Source organism: Notamacropus eugenii, chromosome 3 (assembly GCF_028372415.1).
Source record: "Notamacropus eugenii isolate mMacEug1 chromosome 3, mMacEug1.pri_v2, whole genome shotgun sequence".
In the NCBI taxonomy this organism is placed as follows: domain Eukaryota; kingdom Metazoa; phylum Chordata; class Mammalia; order Diprotodontia; family Macropodidae; genus Notamacropus; species Notamacropus eugenii.
The window spans coordinates 208550034-208576394 of record NC_092874.1 but is presented as its reverse complement, the minus strand read 5'-3'; the positions used below and the strand labels follow the sequence as shown (position 1 = coordinate 208576394).

Genomic DNA, 26361 nt, shown 5'->3' with positions numbered 1-26361 from the left:
GTAGCTGTAGAATAGGAGACCTATGCATCTTACCCCAAGATTTGGGGCCCCTTTGTTTGAAGGGCGATAGTGGGGTTGTTGAACTCAAGCCTCACGCTAAGATATTGGTTTATATGCTTATTTTCTGTGGTCCCTCTTATATTGTTGTAAAGTTCTGTTGCCTAAGATATTGTTTTATATACTTATTTTCTATTACACGTATTACAAATCTGTTCATACCAGTTGTCCCCCCAACCAATATAATGTATAGGAAAGATCTTGGGACTAAATGTAATGGTAATTTAAATGGAGAAATCTTGCTCATTCATCAACAGGCCCATGTGACCTGCTTAAATTACATGGTAACCTAAGACACAAGTGGTGGGAGGAGCTTGCTGAATGAGTGGAACTGAAAGGGTAGAACAGACCTGGGAGGAAGTTGGTCAGGCTAGGGCTGAAGTGGGAAGGACACAGGCTAGCAGAAAGCTAGGACCATGAGTGTTTGTTTGTGGGAAAGACCCAACAGGGAGGGGAAGACTTGGAAATGCCTTTGTTCCCTACAGTGCTAATGTGTATTGACTATTTGGCTACCATGACCGATTCGGTTTTCTGGTTTGAGGATTTGGCATTCTGCTGTTACAATAAATGTTTTTATTCCGCCTTTTATCTGGAAAGTCTGTTATACTTTGTGATTGAGAACTGCATTAGCATATTTATAGACACCAGCAGGGCTGTAAGTATTGCCTTGGGGTTACAGATGTCAAATTTTTGCACTTCATGGTAGGTTTTTGAATGCAAGATGGTGATGATGAACCGAGGTGATGAGATCTCCAAAATAGTCCCAGATTTCTTCTCATGTTAGGTGGTGATGACAAACAGGAACAGGGTTACAGCATGGACAGTTCTTGTACAGTCAGCAATTCTATATCAGGCACCAGAGTTATTTGTATTAAACTGACTCAGAGATGATAAACCTCTTTCAGAAATTTGATACTGGAGCTGTGAGCTCTTCCACCCAGCATGCACTCACTTGCCCCCTGCCTCCAGGTGCGGCACCACCTCCTCTCTCTCTCTCTCTCTCTCTCTCTCTCTCTCTCTCTCTCTCGGGTTTAAACTTGCCACTTCAAAGTTTTCCATCGATGATGATATTGCTGCTCTTCTTGACAATGGCTCTGGAATGTGCAAAGGTGGCTTTGCAGGAGACAATGCCCCTTGGGTCGACTTCCTCTCCATTGCTGGGCACCACAGACATCAGGGGGTGATGGTGGGTATGGGCCAGAAAGACAGTTATGTGGGGGATGAGGATCAGAGCAAGAGAGGTATTCTGACCCTGAAGTACCCCATTGAACATGGTGTTGTCACCAACTGGGATGACATGGAGAAGATCTGGCATCACACGTTCTTCATTGAGCTTCATGTGGCCACTGAAGAGCACTATGTTCTGCTCACAGAAGCCTTCCTGAACCCCAAAGCCAAGAGAGAAAAGATGACTCAGATTATGTTTGAGACCTTCAATACCCCAGCCATGTATGTTTCCATCCAGGCTGTGTTGCCCCTGTATGCTTCTGGTCATACCACTGGTATTGTGATGGTCTCCAGTGATGGTGTTACTCACACTGTGCACATCTATGAAGGTTATGCCCTTCCCCATGCCAGCCTCCATCTGAATCTGGCTGGCCATGATCTGAAGGACTACCTCATGAAGATCCTGACCAAAAGAGGGTACAGTTTCGCTAACACAGCTGAGAGATATCGTGCGTGACATCAGGCAGAAGCTGTGTTACATTGCCCTAGACTTTGAGCAGGAGATGGCTAGTGCTGCTTCTAGCACCTCTCTGGAAAAGAACTATAAGCTCCCTGATAGCCAGGTTATCACAATTAGCAACAAGAGTTTCTGGTGTCCAGAAGCTCTCTTCCAGCTTAGGTATGGAATCCTGTGGAATCCACAAAACTATCTTCAACTCAATCATAAAGTGTGATGTTGACATCCATAAGGATTTGCATGCCAATAATGTATTGTCTGGTGGTGCCACCGTGTACCCAGGCATTACCAACAGGGTGCAGAAGGAGAATACAGCCCAAGCTCCAAGCACAGGGAAAATCAAGATTATTGCCCCACCTGAGCACAAATACTCTGGATTGGGGGCTCCATCTCAAGATGGAAAGAGATGTCTGCATCTCTTTCCACCTTCCAGCAGATATGGATCAGCAAGCAGGAGGATGATGAATCTGAGCCCTCCATTGTCTTCCACAAATGCTTTTAAATGGGCTGTTTGTGTTTTTTTTTTTTATTTTTATTTTTTTGTCAAAAGGGTATGACATGGTAATTGCCCAGAAAAAAAGAGATGAGATTGGCATGGCTTTATTTGTCTTGTTTTTTTGTTTCGTTTTATTTTGTTTTGTTTTGCTTTGCTTTTTTGGCATTCCATTTAAAAACTACAATGGTGAAGGTGGTGAGCAGTCTAAGTATGTTGGAGCCAAATATCCCCGAAGTTCTACAGTACATCTTCAGAACTCTGATTTTACATTTGTTTCTTTTTTTTAACAATCATTCCAAATATTGTATAATGCACTGTTACAGAGTTATGATCCTCCATGAAGGCTGTCGTCTGCTAGAGCAAAGGAGCTAAGTAACAAATCCATATGAGGAGGGGGGGGAGGGGGGAAGTACTAGTACTGCTTTACATGTAAATTAATGTAATTCTTTAAAAAAAAACTTTTTGTATCTTCCACCTAAATACATGTTCCTTTCTTTTGTCAGCCATATTGAATGGCCCCCTAAATTCCCTCCCTACCTCCAACACAGATGTGAATGAAGACCTTACAGTCTCCCTGAAAGTTTTATGAGATTGGTGCCAGTACTTAGGGAAGGGGAGGAGCCTTACCTGTACACTGACTTAAGATCACTTGAAATAAAAGTGCACATATTAAAGAAAAAAAAATTTGATACTGAGGTTCTCCCTCCACTTCTACCCACTCAGCATTCTCTGGCCCACTTGCCAAAAACTCCCTGAAAGCCATTTTGGGGAAATGATAGAAATTTTTGCCCCCTAAGAACTTTCTGGGAAATATCTGTCCCCTTCTTCCAGGGTGGCAAAATAAAGACTCTCCCTTATTTTCATGCAATGACTCAGAATTGCCACCAAGTCAACTAAAGGATTTATGTCTAATGTGGTCCAGAACCCAGGAAACCCTCTACCTTTCCCCCAAACTTCTGAATTCTCCCAAATGGTTCTGGTGTTCACTTGACTCTCATTTCAGTACAATACTTTTGACTGCCCTTTCATCGTGGCCTTTATTGTCCATACCTGGCCCATAGATCACCACTTCTGAATTCCATCTGTACCCTTTCCACAGGGCACAGGTACTTGGTATTCACTTCAGGCAACAGCTCTGACATCCAGAAAGAAAAAAAAATTTGAATGGAAAATAAAAAGGAGCAATTTGATACTTTAGGCCTGAAAGGAGTCCTTCAGGAAGTGATGGAGGGAGGTATGTGCCAAAAAGAAAGGTCTGAAACTAAAGAAAGGGCAGGAACAAACTCCCAAACTAAAGGGTAAACTCATGATGGGCTAGAGGTACTCAGTATTTTTACTGTTATCTAATGGATATCTGCAGCTTCCCAGACATAAATGACCCCACCTGACTTGGCTGCCCCAGTACTCAGACCATTCCTCCTACTTCTTTTACATCTTGGACTCAGGCACCCCAAATTTCTTATAACAATGTAATAAAGACAATATCACAGAGTCACAGATTGAGTTAGAAGGGAATTGACAGATCATTTCTACTCCAAACTCTTCATTTTGTTAGGGTGATCAATTAGACCTGGAGGAGTGAAATGACTTGTTCAGGTTCATACAGGTAGTAATCAATAGAGTCAGGTTTTGAACCCAGCTCTTCTCACTATCAATCTAGTGCCTGTCCACTCCATCCTCCTATCTCTAATTCCCTGAGCCTGAAGAAATCTCAGGAGACTGCAGAAGGACAATTACCTTCACACTTTTGACCTGATGACTGGTAAATTGTTGGCCCAGTCGTCCACCAACCAGTAAATGCTTACCTGGAAGTTCTCTTTTATTCAGCTTGGCAGACTTAGACATTACTGCCACATTTCTCTGTATCTGAAACTGAATCAAAACCTGTGGGAAAGACTCATATTTGGAGATTGTATGGAGTGAGCTAATTATACTTTTTCCCAACAAAAAGTATAACATTGCTTACATTAATATCCCTCCACCACCAAAATAATCATCCTAGTAGGTAGTTTTTATGATATCATCACCAAAGTCTGAAATTATTCAACCAGATTCTGGTTGAATGTCACATAGGGAAGATCAGAGAACCTCAGCACTATGGTAATTGACAGTAGAACAAAAGGAATTTTAATAGAAAATTCTCTTTTCCAATACACCCTTTTTTATACTTAATACTTTAGGAGTTTAGTGACTACATACTATAGAGATTACTTTAGTGGGGAATGTGACAGATACCTCTGTTGTTATTCCAGTTTGTAGGGAACATATTAAACAATGAAGTATAGATGGAACTGGCAACACCATAGATTTTGTGAACTGCTGAACATTTATGTGAGCTGCCATCATCATCATCTTCATTGTCACAATCAAGTCTTCATTCCATTGGGAAATGAATACTCATTGGAATTTCTAATGTGTAGAGCAAACCTAGGATAACTGACTTTGGGACTAGGGAATTCTATTTTTCCCTCCTTTGAAGGCTAGTTTATGGCTCAGGGCCAAAGAGTCTTTCAAACTCTCTATGACTTGACTCCAAACCACCTTTCTAATTTCATTGTCAACACCTTTAAAAATAGACTAACCTAAATAGCAAAAGAGGTCCAAAAATCCAAAGACGAGAAGAATGCTTTAAAAGGCAGAATTGGTCAAATGGAAAAGGAAATTCAAAAGCTCACTGAAGAAAACAGCTCTTTGAAAATTAGAATGAGGCAGATGGAAGTTAATGACTTTATGAGAAACCAAGAAATTATAAAACAAAACCAAAAGGATGAGAAAATAGAAGACAATGTGAAATATCTCATTGGAAAAACAACTGACTTGGAAAATAGATTTGGGAGAGATAATTTAAAAATCATTGATCTATCTGAAAACTAGCATCAAAAAAAGAGCCTAGACATCATCTTTCAAGAAATTATGAAGGAAAACTGCCTTAATATTCTAGAAGCAGAGGGTAAAAGAGAAATGGAAAGAATTTATCAATCACCTCCTGAAAGAGATCCCCAAAAGAAAACTTCTTGGTATATTGAAACCAGATTCCATAGTTCCAAGGCAAGGAGAAAATATTGCAAGCAGCTAGAAAGTAACAATTCAAATATTGTGGAAACACAATCAGGATACACAAGTTTAGGAGCTTCTACAGTAAGTGATCCAAGGGCTTGGAATATGATATTCCAGAGGTAAAAGGAGGTAGAGTTAAAACCAAGAATTATCTATGCAGCAGAACTGAGTATAATACTTCAGGGGAAAAAATGGAATTTCAATGAAATAGAGGATTTCCAAGCATTCTTGTTGAAAAGACCAGAGTTGAATAGAAAATTTGACTTTCGTATACAAGAACCAAGAGAAACATGAAAAGGTATAAGGGAAAGAGAAGACTTAAGGAACTCATTAACTTTGAACTGTTTACATTCCTAGGTGGAACAATTTTATTTTTAACTTGTGAGACCTAAGTCACTATTATAGTAGTTAGAGGGAATATATATATGTAGGCGTGTATGGGTATGTATGTGTATGTATACTATATATTTGTAGGTATATATATATGTACATGGGTATATGTATGTATATATGTAAAGATATATATGTAGAGATATATAGATATATACATAGACATAGGGTACAAGGTCATTTAAATATGAAGGGAGAATATCTAAAAACATAAAATTTACTTTTGAATGGAATGTACTAGGAGTAAGCAAAAGGGTAAAGGGTATTAATGTGGTATAGGCTCTGGGAGCCCCCATGAACTTTCTTTGAAACCTCCAATTTGATCTGGCATTTGTCTAATGCCATATGCTTTTCATTGTGACTGTGGCCCAATCTCTGTTACCTTTAAGGAGTCTGGCCCTGTTATCTCTAGGTAGCCTTCAGCTACTTCCCATCCTTAATCCCTTTCTCTTGATTCCTGGAGGTCAACCTTTAGTTTCACCAGACTCCATATCACTCCCATCAAGACCCTCACCAAACCATTTCTTTAGTTACCCCAGACTATTTGGCCAACTCTACATCCCCACCACAATCTTTCTGTATATGAGATCCATCCTGCCTCCAAAGTTCTAAATGTGAAATCACAAAAGAAACAAAGCAAGGAAAGTAAATAAGTCAGAAAAACTGAGGAGCACCAATAGCTACTCCTAGGATGGATGTATTTCTAATGCTTATTACTGGTTTCTAACCATACCAGTTCTAAGAAGAATCTAAGCTTTAGATGGATTTTTCATAGGAATGTGTATTTTAGAGGATGAAAATTACAGAATGTTAGAAGTGGAAGAGATCTTGAGATCATCTAGTCTAAATCTTGCCCTTCCTCACATGAGGAAACTGAGACACAGAGGGATTAAAAGATCTGTATGAGGGCACAAAGTTATTTGGTGATTAAACTGTAAATAAACCTCAGGTACCACAGAACTTAGTTCAATTCAACAAATATGGAATTAGTACCACTATGTGCAAGACATTATTCTAGGTGTTGGGAATATTAAAAAAAAAAATACCATTGAATCAGAAAGCTTACATTCTGCAAGGGAATTCAAACAAATATGGAAACAGAAGACAATTTAAGGAAGAGGGGAACACTATCTCAAAACGAAATTTTATTACCTCCTCTAAAATACACTCAAAGGTTACAAACCTGAGTACCACCCACCCCCTATGCTTAGGGGCAGGAAAGAGACTAAGTCTGAATGATGAACTTAACTACCACAATGTATCTTAAAATCCATAGGCCAAAGCATAATGTAAAAGTTCAAGTAGTTCAACTATAGACCCTTCAGGCTATTTTGGCAAGCATGTTTCACAAGGTCTTTCTCATAGAAGGTATTCCAAGGTTATAAAAAGGGATAATGAAAGTATCACCATTATACAACCATGATAAACGTTATGTGAATATGGGCTCTCCTAGTGGAAGGTGACATGGATTATATGAAAAAACATGGTCCATAATCCAAAGAGATTAAAGCAAGTTCATAAGCAAACAGGGGAGAAAGATAAAATTCATATTCAAAATTCAATATAGTGATGTCAAGGTCAAAGGGACAAAAGAGGCAAATTTGACCCATACTCATACAAAAGAGTTTTTAAATGGGCACATACAGAGGTAGGTACATCTCTAATTTAACTTGCTCAGTGTAGTGATTCAGTCAGTCAAACAAGAATTTACTAAATATCTACTATGTAGCTCCCACTATTAAGGGCTAGATTCAAAGGGAAAAAGGAAACAGTTCGAACTCACAAGAACTTGGATTCTATTGGAGGAAGTCAATATGAATATGTAAAGATATGCAATATGTACATATATATACACATACACATATTTATATATACATGCATTTATGTATAGGTATATGACTATATATAATTTTTGTGTGTGTGTGTATGTGTGGGTGGGTGGGTGTGAAATAGATGTTAGTCAGTTGGGGAAGGAGGCACTGAGGGAATCAGGAAAGACTAAATGTAGCAGATGACACTTGAGTTGAGTCTTAAAGGAAAAGAAGGTTTTCAAGAATCTAAGATGAGGAAGGAGTGCATTCCAGGCATGAGGAAGAGCCAATGCAAAAGCAAGAAGATAAAAGAGAGGGATGGATGAGGGACAGTGCTGTAATTGTGGTTAAGTTGTTTTCAACTCCTCATGACCCCATTTGGGGTTTTCTTGGCAAAGAAACCCCTGGAGTGGTTTGGCCTTTCCTTCTCTAGCTCATTTTACAGATGAGGAAACTGAGGCAAATAGGGTTAAGTGAATTCCCCAGTCACTTCCCCAGTCAGTGTCTGTGGCCCAATTTAAAGTGAGGGACAGTAATGTCTATTTGGCTAATCCTAGAGTGCATGAAGGGGAGTAATGTGGAAAAGAGCGGAAAACAGGTTGAGAACAGGTTGTAAAGAGCTTTCAGTACCCAACAGAGGAGAGAAAGTCACACCTCCTGAAAGAATCCTTTCCCAATACTCCTTCATCTTAAGACTATGAATGGAATTATGGTTTTCCTATTATTCAATATGTTATGTGTAATGAATATAAGAACAATTTGGATTTCTCAGAATGGTCTCTTCTGACAGTGAGTCAGAAGTTTATAATGCGGCTTGAAATGATCACTCAAACCCTTGTCAATTCTTCACAATCACTGCTTTCTTTTGCCTATTTACCTTAAGTGAAGCAAATCAAAGACTATGGAACCTATTCCCATCACAGAACTCTGGTCCCATGACCCATCAAGTAATGACCCCAAGGACATGAAACAATACTGTCCCCTCAGGACTACAAAACACCTGCATGGTGGACTCTTGTGCTTATTCTGGGAAACCCCTCAGGCCCTGGAAATGGTGGTTTTTGATCCACCTTTCCCACTCCCTTCTCATTTCTGATTGACGTAGATGATCTCTGCCTTCACTACAGCAAGGTGGAATTCTGATCAGAAGAGGTTCTGATTTGCAAATCTATTCCTCATCATGAACCAACTTGATTCAACAGGTCCTTGATACTTTGTCTCTGGTCTACTCTATTTCATCAGCATTTTTTATGGGGGTGGATATAGGGTGAAGTCTTGAGCTCTCCAGTACTGGAGAGAAGGGACTAGGTGCCACTGGGCCTTTTTCCAGATTCCAAACTTACCTGTCTGACAGGTTTAATGCCACAGCTCTTGCTCCATCACAGCCCCAGCCTTTAAGTAAGCCTGCCTTTCATTGTGAGGAATGTTTCAGAGCTCCTTTTCTTGACTAGGATCACTCTGGAAACGGCTGGTATTTTTTGTTTCTGGCACAGAAATTGGTTCTGTGTGTGTCTTTTAGCCAGGTTAAAGGCATGAAAATGGGAAATGGAGTCAAAGCACTTCCTTAATCAATCTGATGGGATTATGGAGCACTGTCCATTTGATGAAGGCAACTGATAGGGCAAAGGCAACTTCTAATGATAGACTGAGAGGCTCAGCCCTCTTCCTTGAGACTTCATGTTTGCCCTTTGTTCCTGAAGAAGACTATGCCATCAGAGAAATGATGACATGACTTGCACTTGACTTTGTTTTGAGTGAAGGAGGGCTGTGCAGGTCACCAGCCTCACTTCTCCCCCAGATCCATCTGAATCCAGTGACCAGATACTCCTCAGGATGACTGGAAATGACCCAGGGTGCACTGGGAGACCTTGGGCCCTTTAGGCCAAGGTCTCTGCAGGTACTACTTACTTAGGGTGAGGTAACGCCCATTCATTGAATAGGCCTGTTAAAGAAGTAGGCGGGGCATGACCCCTTTAAGGAGGTCAAGGAAAACAAAGACATTAGGCTGGGTGGGAAACAGCAACATTTACCACTGATAATCCCTCTAAAGCTAGTGGGGTCCAGGAACCCTTGGCAGGGGCCCCTTGGAGTCCAAGTTTCCCCTGTCCTGTCCCCTGTCCTCTCCTTGACACTTAAATTAAAATCAAATAAACCATTGAGTCCCATTCTAAAAGACTTAAAAAGACAATGAACTTGAGGTTAGTTCTGCCCTTGCTGCAGGGTTGTGGGGGGAGATGGTAATTTTTCTTCCTCACCTCAGATTCTCTTCCCTACCTCTATCTTGCAACAGGAATATACATATGACTGTAGGAGATATGTACTTGACAGGAGGATTCAAGAACATTGTTTCCTGAATCCCAGTCTTCTGCAGAGAGAAGTTCAAGAAGACAGCTTGACCTGTACAGCAAAAGTCATGCTGTTCAAGAGATGGCAAGCCACACAGACAAGATGCTGAGGGAGCTTCCTACTGCTCCTCTGGTAAAGGTGCTGGTTCTGTAGGAAAGCACCTGATAATGCCTTAGCCAAGGATGTCAGCTGAGCCAGAAGCTGGAGGCTGTAGAGAATATAGGCTAACTAGTGAAGGAATAAGCTCTACAGAAATCAGGCTTAATGAGTCCAGCTGAGCAACAAGCCCAGACTATTCATCTCACCCAGTGAAGACTACTGTGGAGATATCATAAAAAGACTTCCAGGGTCTTTCAGCATTTGACATGTAAGTTACCTCTCTATACTCAAGCATGATTCCCCTCATGCTGATCTGTTGATGGGAAGTGAACCTCAGTTTGTTTAGGGGGAGGAATGAAAGAAAAAGCATTTATCATATAGCAAACATTGGGCTAAATGCTGGAAACATAAGTGTAAAAAATAGGACAATCCCTGTTCTCAAGGGGCTCAACTCTAATTGTGGAGACAACACATGTAATCTGGGGGATGGTGTATTTACAGGCAAGTAGTAAGGCCCAGATGACTCCAGAATACAGTGGTAGGGCAGATGTCAATGCTTGGAAAGCTTATTGTTTAGTTTGTGACTCCATGTTCATCCAAGTGTTGTGCACAATTATGCCTTCTCACCCAGTTGCCCCAATGGGTGTGGAAAAACTGAGAGCTGATTAGGAAGGGACAAAGGGAAGGGAAGAGGAATGTATTCTTTAGGGTTAGAATCAGAGTGATTCTATTACAATTCTTCTTAACAGAACCTATAAGATAAATAGCACGCAGGAATTTTCCCCATGATATTTCACTTTTAGGACATTAGATATGTAAAATGGCTGATAACTGTCACTGATAGGTCATACTTCCAATTTTCATGAAAATTTCTGGACAGCTTTTCTCAATTTACATTAGTCTTGTCCTAATTTCTTTTAGTGCTTAAGTCTTTGGTTATATTACTTTGCATGGTGTTAGGCCAGGGGAATGCACTATAGAAAGGAAGTCCCTGAGCATCAAACATGTTCAATCAATTGATATATCCTTCTGAACTCTAAAACATCCTTCTGCCAATTCTACCAGCAGCCAGTCCAGGGGTGATTTTCCCAGCAGATAAGACATACCTTGGAGACAATGAAAAGATCTTCCCACTTCACAATGATTTCCTTGATCTTTTGCTGGATCCCTTCTTCCACCTCTTTTTCACTGTGATACAAAATGACAGTCAAAGTGGCCATAACCCAGATCTATGGCAGCCTCTATGGCTTCAATCATTTGATTAGGAGAAGACTGCACCATGAGAAAAATAAAAAACAATTCCACTGTATTCATGAGATTCCCTACCCTCGTTATGTTATTTTAGCTTTAGTTCTAGAGATCAGTGAAGAGGTGAAAAATTAAAACTATAGGTATATCAGTAAGACTTAATTAAGGAAAATTTAAAGAATTAAAATTAACAAATTATTTACTAAAGTTGCCATGTACTGTGATAGCACTAGGGATCCAAGCATAAAGTGCAAAACAATCCCTCCTCCCAAAGAGTTTACAAACACACATGAAAATACTTACAGCACAAATACAAAGTTATACATACATGCACACACAAAACAGGGTAGTTTGGGAGGAAAAGCAGTAGCAGTTGAGGGGAATCAGGAAAGGCTTCATGTAGAAGATGGTACTTGAGCTGCATCTTCAAGGAAGAGGGAGACCCTCTGAGGCAGAGATAAAAGTCAGGATCCCATACCTCAAGGAGTTTACAATCCAGTTACAGAAACATGATTACAAACAATGAAAAGCAGTGTAGATTGCTGAAGGGAATCACACTGAATCTGATGTTCAGAAGAGTGGAGCAGTGAGGTGGTGCACTGGATGGAGAACCAGACCAGGAGTCAGGAAAAGTCATCCTCTTACCACTGTCCCTGAGAAACATATGGTTTATTTCTACCCTCACTCCTTTGCTCATGGTTTTCCCACTGCCTAGAATAGCCTCTCTCTCTCCTCTCTGCCTTTGTGAGTTCTGACCTTCCTTCTAAGCCCCATTTATGGCTCACCTCTTCCTCACAGCTTTCCTTTACCAATGGCCAACAGTGAGCTTGCTCTCTCTTCTGAATTGTGGTTGTTGTTCTTGAGCTGTTTCAATCACATCCAACTGTTTGTGACCCTATTGGGGGTTTTCTTCACAAAGATACCTGAGTGATTTGCCAAGCTCGGGGCACAGCTTACTTGCTGGCCCTTAGCTCTGGAAAGCAGGATGTGTCCTAATAGTAAACAGAGCACGAGTGGCCTTGGCATGGGGATTCTGACACACTAAAATATTTTGTGATAGCAAAGAACTGGAAACAACATCGATGCCTATTGACTGCGGAATGGCTGGACAAACGGTGGGACATGGGTGTAATAAAATGTTGCTATGATATAAGCAACAACAAATAAATTAAATGCCAGGAAGCATGAAAAGATGTAGATAAACATACAACAAAATGAGCACAGCTAGACCATCTTGTGAAATTGTTCATATATATATGGTACTATATTGTGTAATGAAAAATATCCAAATGTGAAATATGAAAACCTGGGCTCTAACATTTGCTATTTTTGAAATTGTGGAAAAGCAGTCACCTCTCTGAACCTCAGCTTCCTCATCTGTAAAATGAGAATAACAAGATTTGCACTTCCTACCTCATAGTGCTGTTGTGAGGAAAGTGCTTTATCAGTACAGAAATGTGAACTATACATATTCATTATATACCATATACTCTCTGCTGACCTCCCCATGTGGTAATAGAATGGAGGCCAAAAGTCACTTTGGTCCTACAGGTTTAAAGATGCAGGTGACCAATCGAAGGGGACTATCTCACCCATCCGTCAGATAAACTGAGCATGCTTCAAAATCCAGGTTATTTAAATTCTCAAAAATAGAAACCTCAGAAAACATAAGTACCTTTATCACTACTGTGCAGTTTTTATCCTTGGGTTACATTCATGATGGCCTTGCTCAAATGACTCTTGCATGCATCACTGCAATGGAAACAAAATCTTTCTCTTCTCCAGTGACCCCCATTGCTTCATTGATCATGCCATGTGGAAAGGAATCTTGCTGAACTCAATCTTCTAAATCATCTACTTTGAAGTCCAATTTGAGTAGAAATGAATATGAAAAGATCTATCAAGTCCCAGGAGCAGAAACTATAACTCAGAGCAGCTTTCTGGTTCCCTACTTTCTCATCAAACTCCCTTCTCTGGCCCACAGATATAGAAGCATCTCTTTTAACGGCAGTTGTTTCCCAAAAATGCTTTTTGAAGGGCTCTCATGGTTTGTTAGGTAATGAGCCAGCAACTGCTTGTTAACAGACTGTCAAAGAGTAGTGATAATGCCTTGTGAAGTTGTGGAAATTTCTTTCAGAACTTTTCTTCTTCTCAAATTGATTTTCCTTAAAATAAACTGTAAGCAAAACAGATAGGGGCACAACAGTTGTATTTTTTTTTTAATGGGACTAGGGTATGTTGATCGCTCGAGTCCTGTGAATATAGATGGATGTTTTGACAAGGAGCAGAGAGGCAATGCATAATGCCATAATCCACTTGAATTTCAGAACCTGACCAGCAGAGAGTTTAAACTACTCAACCACCTGGATCTATGTCCAGGTGAATGGGCTGCTACATCGTGAACATATTCAATATCACAATCCCTTGAAGTAGAATAATTATCACAGTGTCATAGTACTTTAACTTTACTTTAAATTGCTAAATAACTTTAATTTACTAAACTTAAGAAAAGCAATCAATAATCTGTTCTTGACTGTTTCTTTTGCAGAGTCCATACAGTTTTCCAAGTCCCACACATAGCCCAAGTAACTATCACAGAATCATCTGAGTCTTCACTGTCACTCACATCCCATATCTAATCAGTTATCAATCTTTGCAGTTTCACTTCTAGTCTGTCTTCACCATCTTTTTTCTTTTCTTCACTCACATAATTTCCACCTTGGCTTGTATCCTTAACATCTCTTGCCTGGACTATATGGATTTCTTTGTAATACATCTATTCTCTTTCCAATCTGTCTTCCACAGAGCTGTCAAAATGAAGTGTTTTATTGTCTTTAGGATAAAATACAAAGTGCTCAGTGATATTTAAGGCCCTCCCCAATATGGTCCCAAACCAATTTAATAGACATTACATACTCCCCGTTCTTGCATTTTACTATTTCCGACTGTTCCCTGTAGATATTCTTTCTCCTGCCTGGAATTATGAAATGAAATATTGGGAAATACAGCTTAATTGTCATATGAGGAAACAGAGAGGAAACTGAAAATTTAACAGCCCATCTGTTAACTGTAATGGCTAGAGAAAGACTGGATGAAGTACAGAGATTGTGGACCAAGAGAACTGAATGAGTTAAATGTTAAGGAGAAAAAAATAGGAATCAGATCCTTACAGAAAAGAATTTAACTTTCATCCTTCAAAGAAACATACAGAGATTTCTCAAGAGTCTTTGGCTGCCATTCTAAGAGATTTAAATGGTGAAATCGCATTTCCAGAACTGAGCCGCATTGGTTAGAGGTGATTCTCTACTCATAACTGATGCATTATAAATACATCGGTGTTGTTTATTTGATTATTACACTTTTGATTAGTTGTAAAGTCAGTAACCTCTATGGTTCCTTGAGCACAGGATATCAGGGAGTTTAATATAAATGTAGAGATAAAAACTTATGGTGGAAAAGTTTCTCCAATTTATTTAATAAATAATATTCAATAAACTAGATGGGGACATAGAGATTATTAACGAAATAATGAAAAAGATGTTATGTTGTAATTGATGAGGAAATGTCAGCATGTACCTCTTGATTACCTTGAAATCTGGAATGAGGTAGAAAGGTAAAATGGGCCCCTTCTCCCACTGGTGAGTTCTTCCCAAAATGTCCATTTTGAAGAAAGACCAGATTCATTCTCTAGACTTATCCACCTTGCCCATATTCAGGTACCTCCTTTCTCCTCCCTTTTCCACTCCTCTTTCATGTGTTGTCTTCCTCCATGACAGTGTTAACTTCTCGAGGAAGGAGCTTACATTCTTTTTGCCTGTATTTGTATGCCTGGCACTGAGTACAGTATCTGGAAAATTGTAAGCTTTTAATAAATGCTTGGTAACTGACAGAATAAAGAGATTTGGTGTGGTTGTTGATCACCTTAGTGTCGCACGTTGTATATCTGGTTCCCATGTAGGTTATGCAAAGACTTTAAACCCTGTGATAAATGCAAATTCCTTAATGATAAAGAGAAGACTCTGTAGAGTACTGAATGTGCCAGAGTAGCCAAAGGCACAGGCAAACTCAAGGTTGTTGCGTTGGATTGTACAGCATCTTTATGAAAGAGGGAGATTGTGTTTGTCCTTCATTTTAGAGGACCACAACATCAGAGAAAAGATGATATGACTTGCACCTGACTTTGTTTTGAATGAGGGATGCCTGTGCAGTGTCACCAGCCTCACTTTCTCCTCCTGAACCATCTGGATTCAGTGACCAGATATTCATCAGGATGACTGGAGATGACCCAGAGAGGGGGAGACTCCATTACTAGAGAACTGCCAAAGTTTGGAAGTACATTTCTGAGAGGTATTTGGATGTTGTCACAGGATATAAGATGCTTAGGTAGGAGATCCCTGATGGAGACGTGCTATATATTTTAGGCTAGAAAAAATATCAATCTTAGTACATATTTTGAAAATGGGAGGGAATGAATGATGAAATCCCAGGTAACTGACCACAAGGGTCATGCTGACCCACATAACCTGATGAGTCTATTGGACAGAATTCTCCAGTTGGAAATGAAGAGCAACATTGAAGGAGAAATGGAGCACCTGATCTAAGGTAGGGCTCTGTGTGAGAGAAGGGAAGGAACAGGCAGCAAAGTTTGGAGCTTAACACAGGCATATGTGATAGTGCTGGGAGTACAGAGCAAGTCACAATCTTACTTTTAGTCTGAAACCTTACCAGTGGCACTAAACTCAGGATAAGAAAAAGGGACTACATGGAAATGACACATGGTGAAATTAGTCACTAGGAGGCCACAGAGAAGCATAATATTATATATTTACCTTGTTATTAATATCTTATTATCATTTCTTCCAAGTCTTCTTTCCTACCAGACTTTCCCATTACTGTCAAGGACACCACCATCTTCTCATTTCCTCTAGCTCTCATCTTTAATGCCATCCTTAACTCCATGTTCACTTGGCTTGTCATTCTCTCCACATTTTCAATCTGTTGCCAAATCTTATTATTTCTACATTCAAAATATTTTTTATATATGTCTGTCATAGCACCTAAAATGGATAAAGCCCTGGGGTTGAAATCAAGAAGACTCAACCTTCCTGAGTTCAAATCCATTATTAGATACTTACTAGCTGTGTGACCCTGGTCAAGACAACCCTCTTTGCCTCAGTTCCTCATTCATAAAATGAGCTGGAGAAAGAAATGAAAGCCACTCCAGTGTCTCTACCAAAAAACTCCCAAAGTGGAGTCATGAGGAGTTGGACATGACTAAAAGGACATCAGTCAACAACAAATCTATGTCCCCTTACAACCTTAGGTCAGGCTCTCACCACCTCCCTCCTGGACTATTGCAATTACTTTTCAAGGAGTCTCCCTCCTTCAATTCTCTTGCCACTCCAATCCATGTTCTACTTGCTAACAAGATGATTTTCCTAAGTAGTAGATTTGGCCATGTCACTTCCTACTCAGTGAGTGAGTTTGCAAACAGGGTTACATCCATCACCTCTAGGTTCACAAACACAGTTTGGGGAATCTTATCAAATGTTTAAGCGCTTTGGGTTTTCTCATAAAATTATATAATTTTCTCTAATTTTGTTATTTGCATTAAGATAAATATTTTTTAATTGTGTTCATAGTAAAATCATAAACAACTGCATACTATCATAGCTTTCTGGGACACAGTATTATCTGTTTATAATGTGAATATCCCTGGCCTCTATTTGCTACTTGTGTGAACTTGGCAATGTCAGTTCTTACTCTTAGGACTTACATCTGTAAAATGAGGTATGATGACCTGTACTTGTATATATTTTCTTCAGTTTTGTTTGAATTTATTATCTAGAGCCCTGGATCTAGAGTTCAAATTCAAACTGCCACTGGAACCTCTCTGAAATTGCTCATCTATAAAAGGAAGTCATTGGACTTCCTCTAACGGCCCATCACAATCTAGGTCTATGTTTTGTGATCAATAATCTGTTCAAAACTGTTTTTTTCAAACCTCCATTTTCCTTTGAAACTCACAAAAGCCAATGAAAATTTAATAGCATGAAATAGTAAGGGGAAATAATATTTACTTAAGAATGAGATAATATTTACTTAATAAAAATATTTATAAAGCAAATGGCTAAATCAAGAAAAAAATATTGTGAGCAACTATTTATCTAAGAATTTTATCCCCATCTATAGTTCTCAAGGTTACAAGTCTAAATTTTGCAGTTCCTGTGCTGGCTTGTCAGCATGGTGAATGCTGAAGTCTTGATGCCTTAAAGATGACCTTGTTTCTCAACTTGTTCTAATGAAATCTCAAAGTCAGAAAAATGTTGTTTTTCTTGTATTACAGTGCTGACATTTCCATACTTGCAAAGTAGGGGATTTTCTGTTATTAGCAGCAGGAATTAAGGGAATTTGTTGAAAGTCTGCTGGCACTACATCAATTTTTCTCTCTCCCCCTCCTCCTCCTCTTTTGTTTGTTCTCTGGTTTTCTCTTATCTCTCCCATTTGATTCCTCCAAAATCCTTTGTTCCCACAGGGGTTAATGGCTGACCTTTCGGCAGATATGCTGAAAATGTCCCTCTTCCGACCAGACTTTGGTAGTATCTTCCATCACCCTCTGTACCCTAAACAGACTTGTCAGGGACAAAATTCCCAAAGAGAACATGCTGTCCTTACAAGAGATTAAACTACATGATGTCTAAGATTTCTTGTAGTGAAATTTGAGAAGCCTATTTTCAACCTCCTGTTTCCTTAAGCCTCACAGGCTTTTCCTCTTTCTGCTGTACCTCTGCAGTGTGGAAGGTTTGGGTTAATTAATCATTGTGCCTGGGGGAGGAGAGAAGGAATAAGGATAACAAAAATCATCAGTGACAGAAGAAAAAGAAAATAACATGTTAAAAACTTCTGGAAAAGAGATTACATAACGAATGAAAACGTAATTTCAAGATTCAAGATGTGGGCTTCTTTCCCACATTTCCTCTTCCTCAACTACTTCGTACACACCTGGTTGTGACCTTTGGGAAACATTAGTGCAAAACACTTTATCAGATCAATCTTTGCTATGTAATAGTCATCAGAGAAAGTACACAGGTTTTCTCATGGTTACTCAGCAATTCTTCTGCAGCACTTTTTTTCTTGCCATAATCAGGAAAAGCACAGTAATTTATCTGTGAAGTCTACAGTGGACATCAATCTCCCTCTCATTCTAAGGCTGCTTTTATAAAGAAGCAAAGTATGTCTAGGCCTCTAAGTTAATGATCTTAAACTGTGTGCATCAAAAGGAAGGAGAAAAAGACATTTGAAAACTCTTTGTGGTTGTTTACCCAGGCTGCTTATGCTGTTTCTATGGTTGTGTTACTCTGAATTGTGTTTCTTTTTTCTTTTTTTGCAAGGTAACTAGGGTTAAGTGACTTGCCCAGGGTCACAAAGCTAGTAAGTGTCAAGTGTCCAAGGCCATATTTGAACTCAGGTTCTCCTGACTCTAGGGCCAATGCCCTATCCACTACACCACCTAGCTTCCCCCTGAGTAGTGTGCCTTAAATGTAGTCCAGTGTGGCAATGTGCGTTATGCAGTATTGGGTTAAAAAAAATCATTCTTTGACAAAAACACATGAAACAAGGTACAATCAGCTGCACAGCATAATTTGAAAGGCACACAAAAGGACCTTCTGCCACAATTTGAAGTGATTTTGAAATATATTAATAATTCTTCAACACATTTGCTTCCTTAAACTATATGAAGGTAATAAATAGCCCAAATTAATTGACATTCTTAACTGCAAAGCCACAGAGCCAGCATATTAGAGCGAGATGTAACTTTAGATATCATCTAGTCAAATGCTGTCATTTTTATAAATGAGGAAACTGAGAAATGAAGTGACTTGCCCATGAAACATGGCCAGTTAGCAATAGAACCGGAATTTAGACCTATGTCTTCTGAGTAGCAGACCACTACACAATACTCAAAGAATTCCCAGAGCAGAGCAGTGTCCATGCTGCTAACAAGAGGAAAAAAGAGAATTAAAAGTCAGTTGAAGTTGTCTGGATTAATTAGGTGATGAGAAAAGGATAAGGATAACATGAGCATGAATTGCCTTGCCTACTGATGAGAAAATCATACCCAAACTACATCCAACACATTATTGACATATATACTCAAGGTAAGTGACATTCTTGGTTCATCAATTACTTCCTGATGGCATTAGGTCATGGGGGACACCTCCATTTTTATAGAACTTGAAGTACTAACCTCTTTCCTTCTTTTCCCCAGTGGCTAAATTAGAACCATTCACTAGATCTAAAGACTCCCTGTATGAGCTCCTATGTATTGTGGCAAAGACCACTCCAGTGAGTGATTCTGTGGTAAATGCACTGGGTAAGTGGAAAAGGAGAAAACTGGCACACAAGACTTATGTGTCCAAAAGAGATTTGCAAAAGAACGTCTGTACAGTTGACCAAAGAGAGGTTTGGAGGTGTCAGTCAGCACCCCGACATACACAGGGTAGCCTATCACAGGTTCTTAAATCTGCATTTATAAAAGGAAAGGCAACTTTGAGGGGCCAACAATCACTTTAATTACATTCAACATACAGGAAAATATAAGCAGAGAGATAAAGACCAACACACAGAGATCTTGCTCTCTGAATCAAGCAATATTGCCATTCAACTTACATACTGCCCTGGATTGAGAGAACCTTGACATCTGAGCAGTTGGGGGTCTGAACATAGGGCCACTCAGAGTCTCAACCAGGTAATCACAAGATCCTTCTCAAAAGCAAACTCCCAAAGTAAAATATTAACCTTCCAGTATATATAATGAAGATTGTGCTCCTGATTGGCTCAGAGATAGCAGGCATGAAACCCACGTGACTCAGAACAACTGTGAACCATCAGGACTCAAAGGAGACTGAACTCTCACATGCTCACAATCTAACCTGAGCCTGAAAAATAACTCCAAACAAGCAAATCCCACCCTACTTGCTGCCACAATGTGGCAACGGGAGGCTGCAGTCTTCCCGACCTGCATCTAGATTAGGATAATGTAGTAGCTCCAAAGATGGCATCCCACCTTTATATTCTTGAACAGGAAAAGTGCAATTTCTAATGTGTTGGAAATGCTCCTTCCTTTTCAGACATGCCAACATGGTGATTGGTGGAGAATGAGCTTCTAGAATTATGCTGTGGGATCTTTGAGTACAGTGATTAGTTAGAGGGGCTGGGGTGGTGTTAGAATATGAGAATAGGATGTTTCCTAATTAACTCAATGTTGGTCAACAAAGGGGATGTGGAGAGTTTTAGGTATCATCCCAGATATTAGGAGGATGTTTAAGCCCAAATAGACACTTATCTACTAAGGTTATAATTGTGGAAACATATGGCAAACTTCTTGACTACTTTCAAGAATGAAAGCAAAGGTAAGCAATTAAAACTAGATCAGTAAACAGGTTATTAACGAATTAATTTGAACGTGTCATTCCAGAAATTTTTGACTAGCAAGTGCCAGGAGAATAATTTTGGGTTATTCTCTTAAGTGAGGATAAAGGGAACATCTATGAAATTCTACATAGCTTTTCCCCTTAGGATTCTGCATATGAATGCTAACAGATTCTATACAGGGCTAGGAAAAAACTTCTAGTCACAATGATGCGAAGGTGGAAAGAAAAATATTAGTACATAGTTATGCCTAAATGCATGCATTCATTTATATTTTTTCTCATAAGGAATATCACTACAATGAGAATCATTTGAAGCAATGGCCTGAGAGCTGGTGTAAAAGCCAGGCACACTTGGATTCCACCTCCACCTGTGACCCTGGGAAAGACAACCTATTTATGCTCCAGAAAACCAATGCTGTCAGTTGCAGAGAAAGTACCAACCTGAATTATTTGGAAGCAGAAAGGAATGAAGACATCATTTTGGAAGGGAGAGGAAGGGAAAAGGAGAGCCCCTCAGACTCAATCTTTGTCTTTGTCTCCTCCTCTCTCCTTGGCCAGAAGAGGGATTTGTGAACTTCAGAGTACTCCCTGGAGTCAGCAGAACCTGAGTTCAAATCCGGCCTTAGATACTTCACACTTTCTAACTTTGTGACCCTGGGCAAGTCACTCAAGCCTAGTTACCTTGCAACATATGGATTTTTCATTGACTTATTCTAGCAGTATCCCTAGGACAACACCTGATAGAGATGTCTGCAAAGGAAGTCAGGACAGACTAGATGTGATGAGGATAGACAAATTCAAAATTCTACAAGAAGCCCAACAGAAAAGATACAACATTACCTGAGGGAAATGTTTTGAGAATTTCAAGAGAAAGACATCCAGAACTTATATTACCCCCATTCCCACACATGCTATCTAAACCTGAGCCAACTTTTCCTTATTTACTGGTGGGAGACTATTCCAGAAACAGGATGGATGTTTTAACATTCTTTTATTAAAAATTTTGAGGCCCAAATTATATCCCTCCTTCTACCCCTCCCCTACCCAATGAGAAGGCAAGCAATATGATACCAATATAATTATGCTAGTCATGCAAAATATATGTCCATCATCACTGTATTGCAAAAACAAAAAACAAATCAACAATAAAAAGCAAGAAACATAAAGTGGGAAAAAGGTATGCTTCCACCTGCTCTCGTATCTCTCTCTAGTGTTTTTCATCATGCTTTAGATCATTTTCTTGGATTATTGTCCTGATTAGACTAATTATGTTTTTCACAGTTGATCATCACTACAATTTTGTTGTTACTGGGTACAATATTCTTCTGGTTCTGTTCACTTCATTCTGCATCAGTTCATATAATTCTTTCCAGGTTTCTTCTGAAAACATCCTGCTTGTCATTTCTTTTAGCCAAATACTACAATTCCTTCACAATTATATTCCATAACTTCTTCAGCTGTTCTCTATCTAATGTTCATCCCCTTGATTTCCAATCTTTTGCCACCACAGAAAGTGCTGCTATAAATGCTTTTCTACAAATAGGTCCTTTTCTCTTTCCTTTGATCTCTTTAAAATACAGATCTTATAGTGGTATTTCTGGTTCAAAGGGTATGCACAGTTTTACAACTCTTTGGGCATAATTCCAAGTCATTCTCCAGAAATGTTGGGCCCATTCACAACTCCACCAGCAGTACATTAGTGCACCTATTTTTTCCACATCAAGGGGGAGGTTTTATACTAACAACACCACCATATTAAATACCCATTTGATTTTTGTGTATTTTTTAAATTTTGAACTTAAATGCAGATTAAGAGGAGATAAAAGAAACAAACATATACTAAAACTAGAATAATACAAACTAAAGGGTACTAGCATTGCCATGTGCACAGCTGAATGTGAGAGAGGATTAAAAAGCTACCACACATTGTGTTGAGAGATATCCATCTTTTCTTTGCCTACTTGTAGGTTTTCTTTTGTTCTCTGTTGTATACTTTTTACCTTGTTCTTTTTCCCTCTTCCTCCCCACCTTCCAGAAGGCTACAATTAAGTGTGGATATAGTTATATGTAGATATAGACACATACATATACATATACATATACACATACATAGATATGTACATAGACATATATACACAGAGATATACATATATATATATATATATACTCATATCCTTGTACTTATATACAATTATTTGCATATAAATATATTTAAGTACTGATAATCCTAGACATATATAAATCTATGCATTCATATGCATCTGTGTAATACTATACTTATTTATCCTCTGTTTCTCTGAGGGTGGATAATCTCTTCCTTCATAACTCCAAGTCCTTCCGTATTTTTCCAAGTCTACCAATTCATCATTTTCTACACCACAGCAATATTCCCACCTGATACTATCTAGTTGCTTTAAATAGTATAAAACAACACTGATAAATATGGCTGACACATAGTGTTGTTTCCTTATTTTTCTGTTTTGATTAAATCTATTTTAGCCTTAACTTTGTCCAAAATCATGATTACAAGCCGTGCTCTTATTTCCCTAACAGATTCTACTCCTGATCTCTCTATTTTGTACTTGTGAGAATCTCTTATTTCCTAACCCTCTTGATGCCTCCACCTTATTTTTACCCATTACCTTGCCCTTCTATGACTTAACTTATCCCACCTCCAAGGATTCCTCCCTTCATTCCAAATCTAGAATCAGAACTTGGATTTAAATCTGAATCTCCTACATAAGAGGCATGACTTTGTTGAGGGTCAGGCTGGAGTGCTGTTGGAAAGTTCAGGATAGACCTTCAGGGCAACTGTTCTTTGAGACTGTGCTCATTATCATCCAGAATGGCTCTCCAGGCCCCCCTGAGGTTGTTGTCTCCATGAGATAAATAAGAGAACTACAGAATACAAGGGATATGTAACATAGATGCCCTCTAGGGTAACAATCTTTAAGACAATAAGAATGGTTAAATTACTAGGAGGGGAGAGGAGTAGATTGTCATGTAGACTTTCAGTTTCTGTCTATAAATACCCTGACCCTCGGATCAGTAAATGGAGTTGCCCTTTCTTCATCCGCCTGCCTGTGTGTCTTTCTTTTTCACCACTGTCAACGAGCCACGTGAGGACTCAGGCCATCTGCTACATGACTTAACAAACAGAGTAGGCCTTGAAGTCAGGAAGACCTATGGTAATATTCTGACTTTTAACATCTGCTAATAGAAGCTTCACCAGGACAGATTTTACTTTCAGTGCCTTACACAATTCTGTAAAACTGTAAGCTGAGGAACTCACTGGTACCTTGGACTTGCTTCCCTATACAGATGGCAAAATGAGAAAGAAAGGAGGAAAGAAAGAGGGAAGGGAGAGGGATGGAGGGTGAGGAAAAAAAGAAAAGAAGAGAAAAGGAAATGAAAGGGAAAAAAAGAAAAGCTTGGTTCAGGGTGAGAAACATGCCATTCTTGTGGAAAGAAGTCAGAAACAAAGTGAACAGAGGAAGGTGTTTATTACACTTATCGAGATGTGCACGTGCTTGTCACAAACAACACCCACACCTACAGAAGCAAGAACAAGCCTTTCATGCATAGTGCTACTTTGTTTCTCCTTTCTGAGCTTTCCTGGGTTACAATATTTCTAATCCACCTACTGTACATTACTGCCTGACATGTCTTCCCCTCCTTAAAATGGATCCCATGTGCAGAAATTGGAGGGATAACCTGGACATGGGCAGGTAAATTAATATTCATGAAGGTTAATAGGCATATGCAGTAGTTAGGGCTCAGTGACTGGTGCATGAACTCTCAAGTTTGAGCCATACTGCATGCTTCACTCCCTCTAAAGTCCTTGAGCTAGGAGTCCCAGACCATTAGGCTATGCTTATCTACCCACACCACACTCCCCAGAAAAGTCCCTGCATGGCAGTATCTGTGGAAGCAAAACTTCATATAATACCAAATTCTTTATCTCACAAATCCCTACTCCTCCTTAATATGGATTCGGCTTCTACACCCTGAACTTACTTTCCACTTCCTGTTCAAATCTTTCCAGCATTAACTCACATTCTTTATTTTATAACCACCGTCTAGACATTCCTTATTTCAAATTTTGTTTCTACATCTTTAATACTCCCTTACTTTCTTTTTGTATGAATTCTTCTCCATATCTACCTCCCCTTTAAGTAGGAAGGCAGAGAGGCAGATCGACACACTGACAAATTAGAATGGATCAGTCCCCTTTATAAATACAGAAAAAGAGCCCCCCACCCCAAAGAAAAGATAAATCAATGAATTGTCCATTTAAAATTTTCATCTCATATTGCATTCTGCTGGGGAACATCATCCAACATTCTCTGGTACTTGTGCCTTGTTCCAGTCATCTTCAGTACAGTGTCTCAGGATCTTTCCCGTATTTTCCTGAAGAAATCTTTATGTTTACAAAACTGACTTTGATACAATTTTAAATTACCATTCCTAAGCCTTATACCATTACTACTCCTACAAAATCAAAATTAGAACCCTGGTCAATTGTACATTGTTCATTCCCCCTTCAAGAGGATGAGATTGCACTAAGGAATTAATAACAAGTTCCAGTACCTACATAAATACACTGAGTCCTCATTTTTAACACAGTACATGTCAAGTCATAAAACAATTCCAACTTCTGATCATCTTATGCTTCTTTTAAAGTTTTTACAAAATAGCCCACAAAGCATTCTTCTTTCAATGTTAATTAATTGTAACAAAACTGAGACAAGTATGATGTTAACTAAGTAACGGAATGATATTCTCACAAGCCCTTGAGCTGATTGTCTCCATACTATTACAAAGAATTAAAGGACACTAACTTGTACAGGAATATATACTAGTAACTGATGTCAGGGCTAAATAGTTGTTTGGACTAAAATCCTAAGCCTGAGAGCTTAATTGTAGACTTACATCTTACTGTAGTAATCTCAGATGTTCCCATACCAACCTATTATTTAATAGATCTGGTATTATGCTTGCAAAACTTTTGGTTATAGAAATTTGCCATTAAGAGAGCAAAGGAACAACATTTCCCTCACTTCATATCAGTTCCAGGCCGAAGTTGTGTAGTCAGGCTTAAAGTCTACCAGGTGTCATAATAGAGAAATTGAGTCAGGTGAATCCTTCCTCAGCTAAGGCAAAACAGTGGTTCTCCCAAACTTCCCAGAAGATTACCCTCTGCAGTTCATATTTGCATCTCACAGGGTTGCTGGCATAATGGATCAGTAGCTCAGAAAGTCTTTCTTGATATCTACACCTGGAGTAAGACTAATAAAAACAGTTAGTTAACAGTCCTATAAAATCTTAAATAGAAAGCTCCAGTAATCAGCTTCAGATATGAGTATAATCTCATATGGATTCAGGAACAACTAAAGGTGAGTCTTAAGTAGTTTACATAAATTTCTGCACATGTTCTAAATCTATATAAAAATAATATTTAATTTTCCAATAAGATTACACAAAATGGAGTATATGTTTCACTGACCACTTGCTCTGATCATAGAAATTTGCTGTAGAAGGGAAGAAAGCAGGAACATGTGACATACCAAATAGGACAGAATAAAGCATCCTTGACTGTGTTCAAATTCAGATAAGAGTCAAAATTCTCTAGTCATGCAGTATCTGTTCCACCTCATAGACAGACTTAGGAATAGTCAGGTGAAAAAACATTCCTTTCCAAAGGAACACAATGGAAACTGAGCCAGGAGGAACTTATCC

General features: G+C 39.1%; 1 pseudogene; it reads left to right on the top strand.

Moving 5' to 3' along the window:
* Positions 1-1120: 1120 nt before the first annotated feature.
* Positions 1121-2243, top strand: LOC140533872 (actin, cytoplasmic 1-like; annotated as a pseudogene).
* The last annotated feature ends 24118 nt before the right edge of the window (positions 2244-26361 follow it).